This window comes from Lygodium microphyllum, chromosome 4 (genome assembly GCF_053477565.2).
Source record: "Lygodium microphyllum isolate KBCC chromosome 4, Lygodium_microphyllum_v1.1.10, whole genome shotgun sequence".
NCBI lineage: Eukaryota > Viridiplantae > Streptophyta > Polypodiopsida > Schizaeales > Lygodiaceae > Lygodium > Lygodium microphyllum.
This window is the reverse complement of record NC_141138.1, coordinates 94,465,296-94,478,416: the sequence shown is the minus strand read 5'-3', so window position 1 is coordinate 94,478,416 and position 13,121 is coordinate 94,465,296. Positions and strand designations below refer to the sequence as shown.

The following is a 13,121-nucleotide window of genomic DNA, read 5'->3' as shown; positions in this document are numbered from 1 at the left end:
TCAGGTTAATACGCGGTGCGATCATGAACGTGATCCACCCGTACAATATATCCTTCCTTAATTAAATCCTTTAAGAATCAAGCACAAATAAGGCATTCAGCCCTAATATCATTTTCCAAGAAAACATTCCTTTATTCCCATGGCGACTTGTCATCACAGACCCTTGCCATGCATTTACCATAAATCGCAAGCACTTGGAATAATCATCCAAATAACAAAGCAGCAACCAGTTGAATGTAAAAGCATTTAGGATGTTGTTCAATCAATCAACAAAACCAATTGCATTCTTTCCAAAACAATGCAAGAGTAGATTAAATATATTTTTCATTGCATATTTGTTCTTCCCCTTGGGATCTAAGAGCAATACTATGCAAGCATGTTCTTAACACTTCCTTCCTTTGGCTAGGGCATATGTTAAGGGTTCAAACACTATTCATGATGTAAGTTCTATAGGTCACTTACCTTGATTGGTAACCCAATCCTGAATTTGGATTGGCAAAAGTCATCGTTATCCAACGGATCTCAAGACATCCTAGTTTTAACCCTTATGATCAATTTCTTGTACTAGCTCTTAGTCAAGTCATAAGGCAACTAGAAAATTATCCTCATATATCAAACATGTTATAGGCATAACGTAAAAATACTTCATAAGATAAGTGCGGGATGTTCTCAAGTAATTAGACTCCAACAGGCCTTGCATTGAGCTAGAATCTAATTTTTCTTAATATTTGGGCTCTTAGGCTAAGTACTTTTGAAGTATCTAAACTTTAAACTAGTACTTCTCTATTCATGATTCTTAATGTTATATTCTTTTAGCAGTTATGCTATTTATAACCCTTGACTATACTTTAATCTAGCACTTGTATGCCCAATCTTTTAATGTCGTTCTTTTGATGACTATGCCATTCATAACGCTTGACTAATTCTTCCTTGTAATTGCTCTACTAGCAAATAATTCATATGTAACTAGCTTCAATTATCTTCCCTTGATATATGCACTTCACAAACTCTATCTTCCGAGTAGGTGAGATGAAATTTATCCTTTCCCATGACCTATACTCGTGCATTGTAGTATGGGGCCTAACATATCTCATACGAGAATCAAAGCAAGCATCTATCAATTTGAAAATACATTACTTACAACCGGAACCGCAGTTTGATTGACGGTGATGCCTTTGCCCGAAGCCTTGTTGCTGGTTGCAAGATTGTCATCCGCACACGACATTCTTCGCTTGGAGGCCATCGTCCGCAGGTAGACTCAAGAGATTAAGAAGGTAGAATAGATTCAAGATGAGAGAGCGTAAGAGAAGATGGTTAAGTCGAGGATGGAGATAGAGGGAATTGAGCTAATTCTCTTCCTTGCAGCCTCTCGGGGTGACTCTTCTCTCTCTCTCTCTCTCTCTCTCTCTCTCTCTCTCTCTCTCTCTCTCTCTCTCTCTCTCTCTCTCTCTCTCTCTCAAGATCTCACTCACAATCTCTTGGAGGGGTATACTCTCTCTCTCCCTCTCTCTTGCAGCCTTTCAGGGTCTCCTTATTCTTTCTTATGCCTCTCCCATGCCTCATATTTATAGTAAATTAGAGAAGAGGGCTTGTGGTTGAGAAGTGGAGCTCTTTGTGGAGGGGGATTTTGGAAAGATCAGTGATCTGATGCTCAGATCATAAATCTAATGGTTCCATTGGCTCCGAAAGGGGGGTAAAACTCCAAGACACTTGCTTAGAAAACTCTTACTTCACTCCTCCTTTTCCCTGTTCAAAGTGATGTCCACTGCCTGTGTATTGCGATCGCAGTGCGCGTGATTTCGCAAATCCTCTCTTTTTTTTTCTTTTTATAAACTCTCCAAACTAACTAAAATATCACTTGTCTTTTCTTTTAAATGACATCCAATTCTAAAAATCTCCATATCTTTTTTTAGGATAATATCTAAAATATACTAGTTTTGTAGAGTTTGTGTAAGAGCTGCTGAACACAGGGTTCAAGATTCAACAAGGAAAAAGGCTAACAAGAAGAACTCAAATTTTTGGTGCCAAAGATCACTATATTGCTTGTCAAAATCATAGAGTTTGTGTAAGAGCTTGGTAACCAGAGATCCTTCTATTTTATTTCTATCTCCACTCTTCTTTAGGTGTTAATAGAGATTAGGGTGATATGTAAGCAAGCTGGACAGAATGGTTCTCCTTCTATAAGCTCTGATTCATCCTCATCAACAACTGCAGCCTTTAACCACAATACATTTGAGCAGAATTAGAAATGAATTTCACATGACTCAGCAGAACGTAGCACATCCAGTTCTTCAAAAAAAAAAACAATAGATTGTCAAAAGCAGCAGCTATTCCCTGATTGTATTTGTCTAAATCCTTCGTCTATGTGTTGGAGAGGAAATTTAGAACTCCTCTTCAGCCCAGGAAAGCTGCCATCTTTGAGCTTTGGAGAGAGTTAGGGGATATCCTCTTCATCAATGTATATTCCAATTACTGTGAACTTAATAAACTTCTCATTGATCTCAAAGCCTCTAACTCCTGAAGAAAAAAAAACATCCCATCCATAAGATGAATTCCTGCTCCTCCGAGTACCAATAGAAAACTCAAGGCCTGATTGCGAGTTGCAGTATCTGTAGTTCCATGTATGAACTCCACAAGGAAGTCAACTCTCTGCCCACCGATCCATTCTCTTGTGTCAAACTCCTGGCTATTCTTTTAAGAATCTCCAATGTAAGTTGTTGAACATAAAACACCCTGTACTCAAAGTTGATGTGTCTCCAATGTGTGCACCAACGAGCATTTCATCATTGCAAATGACAGGTAGCTTGAATAAATTGCCAAGGATATCAAATAGAGATTTGACCAAGTTTCTCCCTTCAATGCTTTTCTTTGAGATCAGAAATTCGAGCACTACACTCAGGGAGCTGATAACAGTAAATGCATTCTCCTGGTTGACCTATGGTTCTTGCTTAAGATATGGTTGTCCTAGCTGTATCAGATGACAGAGGCATAGACAATGATAATGGCGCTGGTGGAGGGCTGCATCCGTTTATGGGTCACCTATTTTTTTCCCACCTTCTCCTTGCTTTCCTTTATCACATCGGCTTCCTCCCAGATACTCAGGATTCCCTGCCTTGCTGCATCAATCGAGGGCCACAAAGGTATTCTTAGATTAGGATCGTAAGAAAGTAGTGCACCGGCCTTCCTTAATCCTTTGTATAGTATTTGCAGCCTTCCTGCCCTTCTGGACTCAATGTTCCACAGTTGATTCAACCTCCTCCAATTATCAATGAAGATCCCTCCATGTCTCCTCCAAGCTTCGTTTTCCCCACTCCATACTAATGAGAATAGTGGTCGTCGCTTGGTGATGGAGGGTAGCAAAGGATGATGGTTCAATCATGTCTCTGTGCAGAAGACAGTGATAGCTATAACCTTGAGACCTTTTGGAAGCTTTTCGGAAGCAAATTCCAACTCTGAGATGACAGGATGTCCCTGCTGTATCAGATGACGGAGATTATACTGCTCCAAAGACACTCCTGGAGAGACAACTACTCTGTCAGCATAGCAAAAGCTCTGATGATAATTGTAATTGTAGACGAGAATTTTCTGCTCAACACCACTGCCACAGATGACAAGAATTTATTGCCTCGAATCTCCATTTGATAACTGCTCACTTCCAATACAGCAACTTGAATAGGTCATCTCTGTAGGTTGCAAAGTCTTCTTCTGCAAGCACAAATAGTAGAAACAAGCAGAGGAAGGCAAAAAGTAAATCATCCTTAGTCTTCATCCTCCTCTGTCCCTATTCTGCGTCTTCATCTACTTTTCCAATAATAGCCCTCCCTCCCCACAGGGCGAGGCGCTAACCCTCCTTTCTATACTCTAAAAAAAAACAAACGCTTTTATTGGAAGAAGAGAGGCATGTCCACCCCTATCCACTGAGAAAGCAGCCCAGGAAGTCTTTCAACTCGTCCTTTTTCGTGGTGGCTCCGTCGGGCAAAATAATTGAACAAGTTTTTTAAACCTCTGTGGGATATGACCCTTAGAAATTTCGAAATGCATTGGATTCAAGGTCCATTCCACCATGAGAAATAGCCTTGTAAATTCCATACAATTCCCTTGTATCAAAATTGAATAAGAACAAGAGCGTGCTAGGGATAACCTGCTCCACTAGATCTCTTCTTGCAAGTGGCAAACCAAAAACCTTATATCAAAAACACACTTGCTTGGTTTGATTGTTACACCAGCAAACCAGGCCTAATAGTCATCCTTGTCGAAGCTTGACACGTTCTATGGGATGCAGTCTTTGAGACAGCTGCGGAGATTCCTCCCATCAAAGGCAAAGGCATATGAACCCTTCTTCTCCATGGCATGTAGTGATAATGTATCTTCTTCAAAAATGATTTGTCCCGCATATTACGTCGATCTTGTTCTCGTGTAACCTCTATCTTCATAGCTTAAATGTCGGCTTCTACAAATCCACGATATCCTGCACTTTTCTTGGAGTTCATCATTGAAATTAACAGCTTGATAATGTCCTTTGGCATCATTTTTTCATATTTTTCTGACACACACATAACATGCACACAAACTGAAATACACACAAATACAAACACACAAGTGGAGTATGTACATTGGATGCGGGTACTGAAAGGGACGGAAAGATAATGCATCAATCACACACAATGAAACACATGCGAAAAGATAACATAGATGCACAACAAAAATGGAGGTGTTTACGGCTCGGATAGGCAACAGCACGATAACGTTTTAATTTACGTGAAGGGTGGCTATGGTCCTTGCCAATCCGAGAAAAATATCAAATTTACGACTCTTGATTTTTCTAAATAAAATATTTTAAATTAAATAAAAATTATTAATAATTAATATTAGTTAGTTTTTACCTTAGTTAGTCTTTAGTTAGTAATCTTACTAACTTATTAATTGACTAACTAACTTTCGAACTAACCAACTAACTTTTATTGTGCGGAGATATTACACTTCTTTGCATAGTAATGGGATGCAATATGACATGTTTTGCCACAATAATGGTAAACAATAGCAGAATTTCGAGAACCTCTATTCTGCCATCCACCTCTTCCTCTAGAGCTCCCCCTGCCTCTAAAGTTTTCTTTGCCTCCAGAAACCTACATTTCACCAAACTATTGATTGAACCTATTTTATTGGTTATCGCCAGCACATCCCATACTACGGCCTCTCGAAGAGGATCTACCACGTCCCCTTCATGAACTCGAGTAAAATGCTTGGACCTGTTCACCATCTCTTTTAGACGAATCACCTTGCATATTAATCTCTTCAATAATCATGAGAGAGATTAGCTCATCAAAATCTGAAAATGGCTTCTGCACATATACTGAAGTAACAAATGATTTCCCTACCTTCTCATTGTTAAGGCCTTTTCCAATGATGAAGTTCGTCACACGGAACTTCCATGAAGGGTAGTTGTTCTTGTCGAGCTTCTCAATAATGGGATTTCCACTATTCTCTACCATTATCACAAACAATGATATAACATAGCAAGCTAGTCTTCTGCAATCTTTCACAACATGTGCATAGCAAAACACCAAGCAACCTTTTTCATTGATTACTCAATAGTACATGTAATCTGCAACCTGTTTGCAAATAAAAATTATGTTTCTTTCCAGCAAACACCTCAAAAATTACATATTCGCAATCTGTAACTTGCGCTCTTACATTCGGTCCATACAGCCAAGATCACAATTTACCCTGAACCTGTTGTCCGCAACCTTGCAGCTCTAAAACGGGGCTCGAAACGGCCTCAAACACCCAAAATAACCGCGGACAAGCCTTAAAGGGCTTATTTGCAGAATATATAGTGATCTTCTTGCACACCAAATCTCACAGCAATCTGAGATTTTTGCTCGACCCTGCTTTCGGTACCTCCACAAGCACTATCCAAGAAAGAGAGTGGAAGAGTGGGAGAGCTTCTTACACGTTGCTTGCTTGCTCGAACCTTGCTTCTTCTCTTTCACTTTAGCCTTCGAAATCAGCCTCTCTCAGTGGCCCGGCTCTGATACCATGTCAAGAATCGCATGGTGGGGAGACTCGCTTGAGCTGCTGCATCAAACACACACTGTATACACAAGAGGAAGCTCACTCAAGAATACAAGAAGAGAGATGGAGGCCAAAATGTTTTCTTGCTGGTTTCTTCTTCTTCTTTCACACATTATACAATGTACACAAAGTATAGATAAGATACAACATAAAGGAAAATGGCCTACTAAGTCAAATTGTGCATAACCGACTACACTAATCAACTAGCGCTATATCTTTGCCAGCTATAGGTAGGTGTAACAAACTAAATATAATAAGTGATAAGTCAATGGTCATGTGAGTATCATAATGATTATCAACGTGCTAAGTGTAGACGTACGGATCCATCTAGTCAGGTGGTCCATCATCAATGTCTGCACATGTTGAGCTTGCCATCTCAACATCCCATGGCTAACAGTGAACGGGTTTCACCCATTGTGGTAGTACCCAAGAAGAATGGGAAACTTCGAATATGTGTGGACTTTCGAAAGCTCAATTCGAAGATGAAGATTGATCATTTTCCTATCCCTTTTACAAACCAACTATTGGACAAAGTGGTGGGCCATGAGTTGTATTCCCTCTTGGATGGATTCAGCGGGTATAACCAAGTCCAAATTGCAGAAGAGGACCAATCCAAAATAACCTTCACCACAAAATGGGAAACCTATGCCTATAGAGTGATGCCATTTGGGCTCTATAATGCTCTTGCCAACTTCCAATGAGTAATGATGGCTACCTTCCAAAATCATTTGCAAGATTTCATTGAGGTGTATCTTGATGACTTCTGTGTCTATAGCTTAATACGAGAGCATTGGGGACACCTAGAGTAATGTTTTGACAGATGCCGAGAGTATGAGATTTCTCTCAACCCCGACAAATGTGTCTTTGGCGTTTCATCACGAGTTCTTCTGGGCCATATTGTCTCTATACAAGGGATTGCAAGCTCACTCTTGAGCAACATATTCATCAACATAACCATGCTTTTCCTTGCCAAAAAGTCAATTTATTCGCTCTTGAAGGCAAGAATCTTTGAATTTTAAGAAAAAGCAGCTCAAAAGAAGAACAAGTAATCTCTTTGCCTTTACTACGCGCCCAATCAACAACAATGAAACATCTTCTTTATTATGGTCTTCAACACATACATCAAATATACATCCATGGATTTATCTTGAGTTCTCTTCATCTTGCTTAGCGTCCCTGTGACGAGCGACATTCATGAACCCCGTGCGTATTATTCCATGCGACACCGGTCAAGAAGAAGTCTATCCAGTCATTGTGCATTGCAAGCTCATCATTTCTCGTCTCCCAAGAGATCCATTTGCTAATTGCATGGTTGCCTTAGGAATGGCCCCTTAGAACTCTTTTAGATTAATCTTGGATTAATCTTAAGCTTGAAACTATGGCTTCCATAGAGTTGTAAAGGGAGAGAGGGAAATTGAATATCTCCATCGTGTTTCTATGGAATCAAGAGTGAAGTGAAGTGATTAGAAGGCAGAAAATTGTTATCCTATCCTATCACTTCAAATTAGGTAGGTATATTGTAGCTCCAATCCCATGTTTAGAGGTAAGACATGGCGATGATCTTCTACAAGGCATAAATTTCAATTCTCTCCTCTTGCTCTTCTCGAATTGGGATTGTCATCAATCTTCTTAGCTTTGATTGTATTTTGGAAGCCTCCCATTGCTCATTCTTCACAAAGGCGTCATCAAAATGGAGGCGCCCTCCACAAGTCTCTCGATCTCTAAGATCTAAAGTTTCTTTTTTTTGCGATTCCACCGACAAATTTCACAAAGGCTGTTTGATCATGGAATCATCCCAACAAGAGCGTCTCGCCTTGATGAAGAACATTCCACCAGGGGCGTGTTTTGTGCCTCAAGGAATCACCAATCAGACCGATAGAGGCAATGATCCATGGGAAAGCTATACTTTGAGCCTGTATTATTTGGTAGAGGGCTAAATGCAACAGAAAAAAGGGTATAAATGCTGTGTTCAGTGACGAGGGGGGCTGTCGACGTGGCTCTGCTTGATGGGACCATGTAGTTCTGCTGCATGTTGGACGTCATGAGGATATTGGCGTCGTTGTGGGTGATGGCTGGCGGCAGCCTCTGATTGAAAGGCGCACAGGTAGGTAGACGGGCAGGGGCGCGTCCTACAATCCAAGGGTAGGCCACGTGGTGAGTCTTTCTCACGAACGGATGCTCGTCTCCCAATGCCGTCAACCCAAAGAACGACGTCCACATCAATCATGCTTATTCATCCGTTTCTCGTCCTACCATCTGCACTCTCTCTCTCTCTCTCTCTCTCTCTCTCTCTCTCTCTCATATATACGTTTTCTGTTACCCAGTCGACCTTCTGGCTATATCAAAAGTTTCTTGCGCATTCGATTGCGCTCCAGAGAGGCGAGAAAATGGAGCGCCGCAGTGAAACTCCGTCAAAATCGCGGAAGAGGCTTCCCACGCGGTAAAGAAGATGCCCTCTCTCTCTCTCTCTCTCTCTCTCTCTCTCTCTCTCCAAATGGTTGACCTCAGATCGCACGACTCCTGCGTGACATCGTCTTCTTTTTCACAGTCCAAGATCTCTTGCTATTCTAGTTTCCACCACAGATCTTTTGGACAACCGAAAGAGAACTGTTTTGTGATCGAAAGGAAAAATGAAAGGTCTGATACTCAGGGGAAGAAAAAAACGGCCTCTCTCTCTCCAACGGTTACCATGAAATGACGGGGAACATGAAGAGGTTGATGACGAAGGAAAATAACAACATGAAAATTAGTGATTATTCTCTCTCTCTCTCTCTCTCTCTTCCATGTGACGGCCCCCTTCCTTGATCCTTGGGTAACCTCTTTCTACTCAAAAACGACCGCCATATCCGTTGTCTGAGATGGTTAGATTGCATAACTTTTTCAGTAGCATCTTTAGCATGGCACCCCTTCTTTCTATTGCTCATCATCTTGATTACTAGACATGGGAGTAGGTACAAGCGTGGAGGCTCTCTACTATTGTTGGTCTTCGTCTTCCCGTACAAAGACAGTGATTCTGTGGAAATAACCAACTCTTTCGACGACCTTATCAAAAAATTCTCACATTCCATTGCTTATACAATGTGCACAATTATGGCATTGGGATTAGATCCCTTGATCTCCACTTTTCATTTGCATATTCTCCATGTAAGATATCATTAGTCTTAAGGAACTTGAACTTGCCAAGACCTTGTGGTTTTTTTAATATGCATTGGCCTTCATAAGAGTTTCCATCTTTGAGTACCCATTCCCCATTATCAAAATTTCCAAGAGCCCAAGTTCCACAATACTGGCTTGACATGCTCTCTTTTAAATAATATGTACCTACACCATGTCTTTTATTATCAAACCAATCACCTTGATACATATCACCATTCGCATATGTATAAATCCCATAGTTGTTTTTTTAACCAGCTTTCCAAGGTCCATCATATGAGCTATTGTCGAGATATTTTTGTACTCCAAGACCTTCCTTATGATTGCTACTATATTGTCCATCATAAACTGCCCCATTTGCTAAATTGTAGACACCATGCCCTTGCTTCTTTCCTATGTCATATGTACCTTCGAATATGTCTCAATTTGTGTAATTAGCAACTCCATGCCCATGTGGTATGTAATCAACAAGCTCACCACTCCAAATCATGACATGTTCCCCTTCTTCCTCTTGGCATCATGCAACGGCCTTGTTCTTTTTCTAACTTTCATTTTTTCCTCCAGTTTATTTCCCCCCCCCCCCCCTTCCTTTCCCCCCTCCCCTCCTCTAAACCTTAGAATGGACATCTTTAAGAACTTTGACATCTAATGGTACAATCTCGCATTGTTGACCACCAAATCACATAGAGTCATTAGATTTGAATATAGTTGTGGGTAGACTAGGTACGAGGTATTCGTAGAGGGTTCATGCATCAAATCCTTAAAAGAATAAGGGTGTGTCAAATGATCCTCACATTGAGGTCATAAAGTGTAACACTTTGGCTTGGTGGCCCGAGCAAGGATACTTTGGTTAAGGAGATATCATGTGCTTTGCATCGCGGGTTACGAGGGGCATGCAAGTGCTACTTAGATGATGTGCCGGACCACCACAAAGCTCCTAGACTTGCCTCTTTTCACTAAATCAAAATCAAATTTGGTGTTGGAAAGAGGGGAATCATGGGAGAGAAGACAAGATCTTATCTTCTCTAGATGACAATAATTCCCTATGGAAAGATTTTAGATTGGTCATGGTTGGGATTCACTAAGGAAATCTATTAGATTTTATCTATAGCAACACCTTTCTCTTGTACAAAAACTTTATTGTATCAACATCTCTTGGCTAGACTGCAGAGACACGGCCTCCAAAAATAGCAATAACAAACACTCCATCTGCATTAAATTAATGTAAAAAGTTGGTAACAATGTGCCAATTGTGTACAATTTTGTTAAAATTGTTTGCAATATTAGGCATTGTTTCTAGGTGTTGTCAATCCTTCAAGTTGAGAAGTTTATGATTACCAAAATGAGCATGCAATTGTAGGAAATCCAGAAGCAAACATAGAGATGAATTGATTGATCGAGACACCAATTTTTAGAATATGCACTAGTGGTTTCTCTCAATTCCACAATTTTAGAATTAATGTCAAAGCTCATGGCCATTGTTGCAATTTACTCTAAACATGTTTTAGCACTACAAGCAACTTACTATCACCAATTGCTCAAAATGCAGTGTTTTCCAAGGTATTAGTGTGAAGCTTCAAGCAATGGAATGATCATTGATACAACACCTATACAAGCCCTTTTTCTATTGTAACCCATTGTAATCAGTCCCTTTAGTAATGTCTACTCCTATTGTTGTAATTAACAGATTCCTTCCCTGATGTATTGATAGTTTACAAAGGAGGATTAGTACTTTGATATCAAGCTTCAACTAGCTTGTCCTAGCATATATTTGACGTTGAAATGATCAAAGGATTGGTTTTGTAGCTTTTCGGATTATTCATTTTGGAGCTTCTGATAGCACTGCAAAGAGCTAGGGGATTCAACCAAGAGAAAAACCTACAAACACATGACCATACACCTAGTGTGGGAGCTTTCGCTCAACCGCCAAGACCCACGGACCGCTTATTGTTTCAAGCGTTCCAAGCGAGCTCTCATGGCTATCTCTCACCTAGCCGACGCGCCGTCGGTCCTACGAATGCAGTGAACTTACCTTGATGCTTGATTGAGTACCCTCCTCTCTCTCACACTTCGGTAGCTCCACGATTCTTGATGCTAGCTCAAGCATCCTCAAGCCTCCTCCATCTCCAAGCCTCATCCTCCATGTTTTAGTGTGTGATTTCCTACTGCTAATCTATCCTAAACACATCCTGAATCGAAAGCAAAACACTGAACTAATTTCTCCATGTTTTCCAGTCATTAATAACCAGATTGTTCCAAAACACTTACCTGTTCTGAAGATCAAAAACACCAGACTTCCTACCTATCTCAAGCTCCGTTTCAGGGTGAATGCCCTACTTCGATGCTCGATATGGGGCGCGCGAGTGCTTGAGCTTGAATCCGTTTGTCCCGGCAACGGAACCAAAATGTGGGAGCTTTCGCTCAACCGCCAAGACCCACGGACCGCTTATTGTTTCAAGCGTTCCAAGCGAGCTCTCATGGCTATCTCTCACCTAGCCGACGCGCCGTCGATCCTACGAATGCAGTGAACTTACCTTGATGCTTGATCGAGTACCCTCCTCTCTCTCACACTTCGGTAGCTCCACGATTCTTGATGCTAGCTCAAGTATCCTCAAGCCTCCTCCATCTCCAAGCCTCATCCTCCATAGCCGCGCGCGCAAGAGAAGAGAAGAAAAGAGAAGAGGAGAAGGGGAGAGGAGATGGTGGAGAGCTTCACCCTCTTGATTCCTCACTCTCTCACACACTCACTCCCTCACACTCTCACACTCCCTCTCTCAAGAGCATACACAAGCAAGAAGGAGAGAAGAAGGGAGGAAGAAGAAGACTAGTTTTTCCACACCAAAGAATGAGCTCTTCATTCACTTTTCAACTTTATATACAAAACCCTACTTCCCTTTTGGGCGGTCATTCCCTTTTTCCCTTTTTTACATGGCCGGTCATAGCCCAGGCCCTGTTTTCCATTGTCCTTTTATCTTCCCTGATTCCTTTTCACTACCCTTCTATATTTACAAATCGCACAGGCGAGAGCCCGGCACTCTTTTACAAGATTTTAGGGTGCGCTTTTTATGCGCCTTTCCCTTTTTGTGGTTGCCTTGGCCTTTAACGGTTGTCCTTGCGCTTTTGGCCTTTTCTCCTTCTTTTCCTTCCGTCGGGTTACCTTTTTCCCGCCTTTGCCCTGCGTCTTTTCCACTTTCTTCCGCTCTCTTCGTGTTGGGGTTAACACCTAGCCTAATTTCATGAGCAATTGTCTAGCCAAATTGTTAGGGGACCTAAAGAAGTTTAAAAGAGAAGCACAAGCTTGGCATTTGAAATTGCAATCCAATCACATAGACCAAATGCACCTCTCCAACACTTGTAATCTCTAAGATTAGTTACTTGCCATAGCATTGATGATGAAGGTTTGCTTGGCTCTGCAAATCATTACAAGTACTGAATATATCAATGCAAGTGATGAATGTATTAAGATGTCAAAGTGTTAATTATGGTGGACCCAATAGGGCTTGCTAATGGTTTAAAAGTTATGCATGAACTAAATTGTAACCAAAGAACTGAACTACAACTAGAGAATACCAATCATCTACCTCCATGCTATCCCTTGCAAGTTAATACCTAGGCATCACTATGAAATGACCTGCAACCAAAGAACTAAATTGAGGGAATTGCCACAATAGAAGTAGGCAGCATAGAGACTACCTTCACAACACTCAATGAGTTTAGAAAATGCACTTCACCTACTCCAAGGCATGATGATCTCTAAGATCAACAATGTATGTCCATAGGTAATCCATAGGGGCTCCTATGTGTAGCCTCTTAAACCCATGCAGTACATTGAGCCATGCTTGGACACAATGCAGCCTATGGGATTGAACTTCTTAGGATGAGACTGCCATCCA

At 41.1% G+C, this 13,121-nt stretch overlaps 1 pseudogene; it reads right to left on the bottom strand.

Moving 5' to 3' along the window:
- Positions 1-9,163: 9,163 nt before the first annotated feature.
- On the bottom strand, positions 9,164-12,815 carry LOC148037342 (uncharacterized; annotated as a pseudogene).
- Between the last annotated feature and the right edge of the window lie 306 nt (positions 12,816-13,121).